The sequence below is a fragment of the Helianthus annuus genome, chromosome 16 (genome assembly GCF_002127325.2).
Source record: "Helianthus annuus cultivar XRQ/B chromosome 16, HanXRQr2.0-SUNRISE, whole genome shotgun sequence".
Classification (NCBI taxonomy): Eukaryota; Viridiplantae; Streptophyta; class Magnoliopsida; order Asterales; family Asteraceae; genus Helianthus; species Helianthus annuus.
This window is the reverse complement of record NC_035448.2, coordinates 49,791,113-49,800,176: the sequence shown is the minus strand read 5'-3', so window position 1 is coordinate 49,800,176 and position 9,064 is coordinate 49,791,113.

Below are 9,064 nucleotides of genomic sequence, written 5' to 3'. Positions count from 1 at the left end.
ACTTTCTTAGTTTCCGCCTCTGAAACTGATCAAGACTCCTCTGATCGACTCATTCGGGTCGCGTACACGATCCTACATAAGTTAATTTACGTCTTAAACACGATTTATTATCGTCTAAACGTTTGTTATTTGCGTAAATAAAACCCGAAAATTACCGGTTGTCACAGTATTTCGAACTTTTAAACACTGATCACTAATCGTGTTGATTGTGATGATTTTACAACTTAAATATCGGTTCAACATGATTAGTGGCTGGATCTTGGTCAGTCGCACACCTCGCGGTAAAACCCCACATGTGGAATTTGAGGGTGTGACAGATTGGTATCAGATCCATTGATTATAGTGAACTAGGTTTAAGATATAAAATATTTTTTTTATGAAAAACAGACAATAACCGTTCTCTCTTGGAAACCACAACAACACCACACTCCAGATTACAAGGTTCGTCGTACTTAGACACATATATGGTAATTGTATTACTTGATATCTACACGTGCATTATTTATTTACAACATCATGATTTATGTGTGAACTAAATGTGTAAACATGATATACATTAGGTGAGAATGAATTCCCCAAACTCTAATTTGAAACCATGACACGCTAGTGGCAAGGAACCGGTCGTCCTAAACCACCGAATCAATCACAATACCCAACTCATTTACTGCAAATCAAAAGGTTGCAAGCTCGGCTTAAAACCGTTCCAAACCGTATAACCAACATGACCATTCGCGTACGATACCCATGATTTAACGTTATCAAAAATGTTTTTAAAAACCGTCCTCGACATTTTTCTCACATCCCAAAATAATCCCCAACAATGAATATAAGTTCTACGGAGACATACCTTTGCAATGTGAAGTCCTTGGCGCGTCTATTTTACTCTGAACTCCTGACACAAAATGCGAGTAGAATCTTGTTTCACCCATAACTTGACCGTACGACATCCGTTTCATACGTTCTACCTATCCACGTGATTGTCTCGACATGCCTGACATCTAAAAATTATTGGCGTCATCCGCTGACGCCGTTGACCCAAACGAACTCGGATTTAGGCGAATAATATGTCCACGCATTCATGTCGACGAACCACATCATCGCCGCATGTATCCGTCGTCGAAAACCACCACTACAGTCGCAGAAAATGAAAAGTGGCTTGAACTCGCAGTTTTGCGCGTTTGTCATCGCGCAGCTCGAAACCTTATCATCTGAATTCCGTTTCAGATAAACGATATATCCACGTGACCGTGACGCAACGAACTTTCATCCAGTGTCATTGTTGCCATCGACTGCTACTGGAGCTGCAGTCGATGACCAGAATAATTGTCGGAATTCTTTGGTTATTTGCCAGATTCTTTGTTTTTCTCTTAATACTTCGCCTGAGCATCACCAACCCTGTTCCTTCGATCCACAACCGTAATAGCGAAACGCTAACAACCATATGACGATCCCCATCGATCACAAGGCTACCCCCATTACCCTGTTATATGGTACTTTACTCTAGAAATGTTTGCTTATGAATTTTTGAGCATCTGTAGAACTTGATTTCAATCAACAAGCAGTGGTTGATGAAAAATGAGATGCTGTTAGTTACTGGCATAGCATGAAGCATCACAACAACAAGATGTACCTGAGTCAGAAGAACCAGATACGAATCATCGTCTGACAATGATAGTACTTTTCAAATAGTACGTGTGAACCTGCTTGAAAGAGAAAGATTGTAGAAGAAAAGAGTTGTTCAGAATCCTCCTCTCGCATTCTTTTCAACAATATGTTCAAGAAGATGCTGATCATGATCCTGATATGAAGCTAACCACATGAGAAGAAGAAAGAGACCTGGTGCTGAGGGTTTAGAAGTCAAGAACTTCCACAACACCTACAACATAGCGACAACCATAGACTCCGTTAAAGACATTGTTGAATTCATGATATGAAGACAATTTGACGGATCAGTCTAGGAGGATATTGTTATGCCCTAGAAGTGTGAGACTAATGCATCAATTATACGCAATGGGCTATGGTTGCGAATTGGGCTTTAACAGGTTAGTTTATATTAGGTTTAGACCTTATATAGGTCATTTGGGCCATGCCTAAGGCCATGTGGGATAGGCGGGCCCATGGGGAACTCATGTAGGGAAGTGGGCTTACCTAGGGTACATAAACAAGTTTTATATTATTTCTAGAGAGAGACCTCCATGTTACAGAAGTTCTAGAGAATCAAAGAGGGAGGCGATGTGGTTTTGTTCATCTTGTACCAGACGATTTTGCTTATCAAAGTAAAAGAATCATGTGCAAGGTGTTAAAGTGATCACGGTTTCGTTCTTCGTGATTCTTCTTTTTTGGTTTTCTTGAATCTCACCAAGTTTGGATTCCGCCCATCCTTGGTGATTGTGTGATATCATTGTTTGATCCGGTTATTCGGGACTTACATGTACACGATGACCATGCTCATATGAAATTCTTGTGGCTTCCGCCCGGATGAACAATTGCTTTGTTTTGCACTAGACTCTGTTTTTTTATTCTTATTAACTGGTAAATCTTGACCACTTGTGTTGATTTTATGAAACGTTTATTATATTTGAATTGTTTGTCGTTTATCAAGCGTATTAGTGATTTTCTTGCGTCGTTAGCGGGTTGGTAAATTGGTGGGTAATTGGTATAATCAAACGGGTTATTAGGTTGTTATAGTGAGTCTTAAAAACTATCCCTTATAATTAATCAATATCATTAATTCCAAGGCCATGTCTATGTGGTGTTATCAATCGGTAAATGGGTATTATGCTAAAAAGGGTAATCAGGATTCGGGTGGAGGTTACTTTTTCTCATCTTGATAACAACTTTGGTAATAAGTTTTTATGTCTTTGAAGTCAATTAATCAAACCCCCAATTAGATAATTTTAGTTCCTAGTTAAAGACTTCTACGCTGACCACATATTCCCCGTGGATACGATACCCTACTTATGTTATCTACTTAGTTTAATTAGGTTTTTGCATGACCCTTACAACAGTCATCAAAATGGTGCTATTATCGTGGAATTACGCTACGGTGTCCTGTTTTTTTTCTTTCTAAAAAAATGAAAATAAAAATCAAAACTAAACAAAAATCCAAAAACTTTTTTCTTTCTATTTTATTTTATTTTTTGTTTATTTCGTATTATGCTTGGGTGTCCTGTTTGAGTTTGTACATGTGAATTCTTTGAAACATGGATGGAGCTTATCAGACGCCGATTAGAATTCAATCAGAACTGTCCATACTCAATCTCCATTTAGACGGGGATGATCTGAACACTACTTGTAGAGAGCGAACCGAGTCTTTGCTAAACCCGGCCGCAAATGATATGCTATACGGTGGTTGTGGAACACGACTTATGAGGATTCGACCACTTTAAACCAGGGGAGTATGTTCCATTTTTTGTTATTGTATTTTTTTTTAGTTTTTTTAGTAGGTAGTTTCTCGTTCCATTGAGGACAAAATGGAAAATGTTGTGTAAAGGTTTTTACACAAAATGGAAGATGATAGGTATAATCAGATCATTGGTTTTCAATTATTATATATAAGGTAATTACAAGATCGAAAATGCGTCTAACTTAGGATATGTGGGTAGGCCCAACCTGTGACAACCATAAATTACGGGTTATAATTATGTTATAACGAACACTAAGGCAATTATAAGTATTGTTTTAAGACACAAATTAACTTAATTAGGCCTTTGATATGCCTAGGAACGTCTATCCGGCTTTGTAGTACGCGCATGGTGATTTAGGGGAAAACTGCCCAACGTTTAACGATAACGAACTGACACCGAACTAAATACTAACAACAACAACACATATGAGTTTTATATGTATATTCTAAACACATAAATTGGTTTGGCGAAATTATCCTGCTTTCGAGCGTCACAAAACGCTTACGTGAACAAAAAACGCGACCGTAGGAACGCACCGACAACGAAATGGAAGCATCGGACTCATGTATTACCTAAAAAACTGAAATATTATGTTATATTTAGCTTCGCAATCGAATTTTAATATTCGCAGTAGAAATTAGATCGAAAAACGGACTAGAAACGACCACCGAAACATTTTATGCAATTTTAACGCAACTATGGTAAGAAATCATAAAACATCTACTTCCGACACTATTTACATACTTTTAATCCTAAAATGACATTTTACGATATTCCACGAAGTTTGGGTTCGAAAACGGGCCTTGGAAGCGCTTTCGGGCCGCACAAACGAGTAGAAACGCAATAACGGGCCACAGGCCCAACCTACCTAAAAGCCCAACCCACAACCCACACCCCAAACCTTAACAATAAAAGGTAGCCTACACTCACTCACACCATTTCTCCACACACACACACACACACACACACTCTTTCTTCACTCCCACACGCCACCTACTCTCTCTCTCTCTATAGAACTCCAGCCGGTGGCAACCCGGCGGAGCACGGCGGCTACGGCGACAAAGCACGACGGAACCTGTAGTGGAAGAGGGCAGTGAGCCGTCGCATAGGGCGGCGACGATGGATTTTTCCGGCGGACCGATGGCGACCCCCTAAATCATGCCCTCTAAACACATCCCCGGCATAGGTTTCTCCGTTTGAGCGACGGTGTTGGCAGTTTCACACACCGGCAGCCGTGGTTCGAGGATCTTCTCTCCGTTAAGCTCACATTGTCCTCTTCTCCCTCTAGATCAGTGGATCTACTTCTTGATAAGCTTCTCTTCTTTTCTTTTAAGGGTGATTGAGTGGGTATCATTGGTAGTCGTCTTCGGAGGAGACCATTAGTCGGTGAAGGTGGACACGAGTGGAGACGACAGCAATAACGTCGGCGGCGACGAGGTGGTGAGGTCATGGTAGTCATCGGCGGACAACGGAGACACTGTGTGGCGGCAGTCGATGGCGGCAACCGGCGGCGGCAGTGGTGGTGGTTATTCTTGGTCAGGTTTTGGGGATTGGGACCAATTGGGTTTGTGTTGTTGGGTTCGGGTTACAAAGAAACGATTGGGTGCGGTCCTGGGTCAGTTTCGGGTTTGGGTTCGGGTTTTGTTCATGTTCGGTACTAATTAGGTTGAGGTTCACAAGAGAAACACACGGGCCAACACGGGTCAACGCGGTTTAAGTCCGGGTCAACACAGGTCAACGCGGTTCAAGTCCGGGTCAACATGGGTTAACCGATTAGATTTAGGTTCAGGTTAAACCCAGTCAACTCAGTCCACACAAGTCAACCTGGTCAACTCAGTCAACACAAGTCGACCCGGTTAACTCACTCAACACGGTCAACTACGTTTAAGCTCGGTCAATGAGTTAACACGAGGCTTGGTAAAGTTTTAACGACGCAAAATATAATATATTGTTTATATAAATATTGTTTTAATCGCAAAACCGAGCTCTAAACCGAACCGATTAGTAAAAACGTCATACTAAAAATTACTCGTACTCGTGCAATGGATTTTGTATATAAATCGTGTATATATTAGTTAAAAACAAACTGACGTATCGGTTCATAATATATATATCAATACATATATTAGGCTCGTATCCGATAAAAATTGATGTTTTGAACACGACGGAAAGTTATATATATTTTTGTTACATTGTTTGTTGTGTTTGGAAAATTTATCGACAACTTATATTGTCAGGATCGTTCCAAAAACAGAGGAAACTATGCCCGATTTTTGTTAAGATGTATATATATGTATCTATATATATATATATATATGTAGGGTGGGTTTCTAGAGTGAACACTAGTGTACTTGCGAACTGAGTCAACAAATCCTGGCCATTGATCTCTACACACGTGTATGGCCATGATCTCATCATCAAATCGTAAAATACACTAGTGTGTTTCAACATCAAATCCTGGCCATTGATCTATACACGTGTATGGCTAGGATTAGTTCACTCAGTTCGCAAGCTACACTAGTGTTTACTCTTGAACCTAATCCTATATATGTATGTATATATATATATATATATATATATACATATATATATATCTATCTATATGTGTATATATATATATATATATATATATATATTTATAATCTTAAGACCAACGGAAACGTATCGGGATTCAAATGAAATTTTGTACAAATAAATATAAATGTATAATTATTTTGGATGATTTAAACATTTCAAAAAACGAGTTTATAACGTTTCAACAAATGCGGTTTACAAGATAACGGAACTCGAAACCTTATGTCGTATAAATATAATTACTTATATTTAATTCAACCATCTATTATTCGACGACTATGTAAAATAAATATAATTAGTTATATTTATTTCCAACGTCTACAATTCGAAAACATTATAAAATAAGTATAATTATTTATATTAAATCTTAGCGTCTAAACGAAATATGACGCGTCATCGTACGATCTTAACATATAATATTATCCGAACTGTTTGCGGTAACGAACAAATGAGAGTCGATTATAACAAGTGTACACCTATATAATTATTTTGATAATTACCCACGAGACACGGGATTATTATTTCGGCTACACGACGTTTATATACATATGTGTATATATATATATAGAGGATGGTTCAAATGAAAACCACTTTTATTGTGAAAACTCAAAAACTAACTAAAAAAAGCCTAAAAAACACACAATTTTTTTCTTTCAATTTTCTTATAAAAATCGCAGGTTTTTATATATAAAAAAACTTTTTTTCAAAAAAAAAATTTGTATTACACATGTGTAATAATACACGTGTAGTACACATACACATGTGCACTACACAAATTTTCTTTTTTTTTTTTTTGAAAAATTATTTTTATATATAAAAACCTGCGAAAATTGGTTTCCAAAAAACAAAAAAAAAATTGGTATGTTTTTTTGGCTTTTTTAATTAGTTTTCGAATTTTCACAATAAATAGTGGTTTTCATTTGAACCTTCCCCTATATATATATATATATATATATATATATATATATATATATATATATATATATATATATATATATATATATATATATATATATATATATATATATATATATATATATATTTACATTTACGTTTACAAATGTCTATCTACATACATGACGACTACTCGGAAACTATACAAATGCTTTATACAAGTTTACGACGTGTATTATTTTTGTATAAACAATTGGTTACATACACGCACGACCATTCGGGACTACTAATGACGTGTGTCGGTGTGAGTGTATTTCTAGTTATATTTTTAGCTCTTTTTACTTGCGGATTCAAGTTTTAAATTTATAAAACACGATATTCCACTATCACTCTGCAGACACGCTAGGGCAAGTGCACCCATCGTGGACGTAGTATAGTGATGGCAAGATACCAAGGTTGAACCAGGTTCTCGCATGGTCTATACACTAAACGAGACATAAAATTTACCCAGCCACCCTTCTAACCCCCTTCCAGGCAATTAACGCGCTTTATATAGACCGTAAAGACACCAATATGTGAATCAACAACATATGAAGAATGATTAGATAAATTTTCCTTCAATATAAAAAACTAGTTATTAAAGTCATTAATATATACCCATTTAAAAAGTTGCCAAAGATTGGAAATCATAAAAGAAATACAAAAAAGATTTGTCTTCACCAAGTGATGTAAGAGTTTAGCCAGACATGACCTTTGTTTGACAAACACTCTTACTATCAATCTTGAATCCTGAGACTACTATACACACTCTAAATGATGGAAAATGAACGATGGTGGTGGATGATGGTGTTGTAGATGTGGTGGAGTGGCGGCAAGTGAGAGAGAAGTGGTTTGCCAAGGGATGGTTTGGAATGGAACCAAGCACATCTATTTATAGCTGAAATCAAGGGCTTCACCACGACCCATGCCCGCCTGGCATAGCCTCATGGTCATCTCTCTCTCCCTTCCTCATTAACTGCTTCTTAGATCTTGTACTAACACGACCAGGTGTGTCAACGGCACGACCCGTGGCCAATGTACTTGCTGTACTATCGCAGATTATGAAAATCTTTGAGTTGACCACGCCCCGTGTTGGCTTAGCACGGCCCTGTGTTGGCTGTTAGTTTTGTCCTTTGTTGTTGTCTTTTCTTCTGTACAGCATCCAGTCTCGGACACGGCCCGTGTCTGGTGGACACGACCCGTCTCTGGTGGACACGGCCCCGTGTCAGGTCTTCTGATCTTGCTATTCTTGTGGTTTGGATGTGAATTGGGGCTTGGCGAGTTGCCTCAATTCCTCCTTCTTTAAATTTATGTTGGTTTTTGCTGTATTTTTGCTCCTTTGGCACATTTAAGCTCTTTTGACCCTGTAAATTAAAAACGAACAGAAAAACAAGTTTTCTCAAACATTAGTACTGAAAAAGGGTTGATTTTGCGTCGTATTTGATATTATTTATATTTTGTATTTTAAGCACATCAAATACCCCCACACTTGAATCTTTGCTTATCCTCAAACAAAACCCTATTACGTGGCTAACACACCCAAACGGAATAGGAAGAAGAGAAGGTTTTGGTCTCATCTTTAGAGTGTCGGGAATCCAAGTTCTAAATTTATTTTGTTTTTATTTTATTTACAACTCGTCATGATTTATTTAAAACACAAGTTAAGAAAAATTATTTACTTTGGGCATTACATGCCTTTATAAAATTCCATTTAGTTATATACAAATTTACACACCTCACAAGTGGTCACTCAACACTCGGCCGATGATGTATTAAGTGAAAACGCTCATGCATGGTTTTGGAACTTACTCCTACCATAGGCTTGAAAATTAATCAAACCTCCTCCTTTTGACGTTAAATCCTTGTAAATATCAAGACGGCTTTAAAGGGTAGGTGGTGGTTCGGGTTTGGTATGTTTTATTGAAATGGCGAAAAAAATGTAAAGTATCTGTTTTTCTATTGCTTTGTGGTTTAGCAAAAAAAAATACTTTGGGAAATTTTTGTGATTTCTTTTTGGTTGCCAAAGTTGAAACTGAGACATAATCGTAATTCCATAACCGATAGGTTTACAAAAATGAAAGATGAAAAATGAAAAGGTTTGTTATTGTGGGTTTGGAAATGAAAAGGATTTTAGGGTTTAAAGGGTTTAA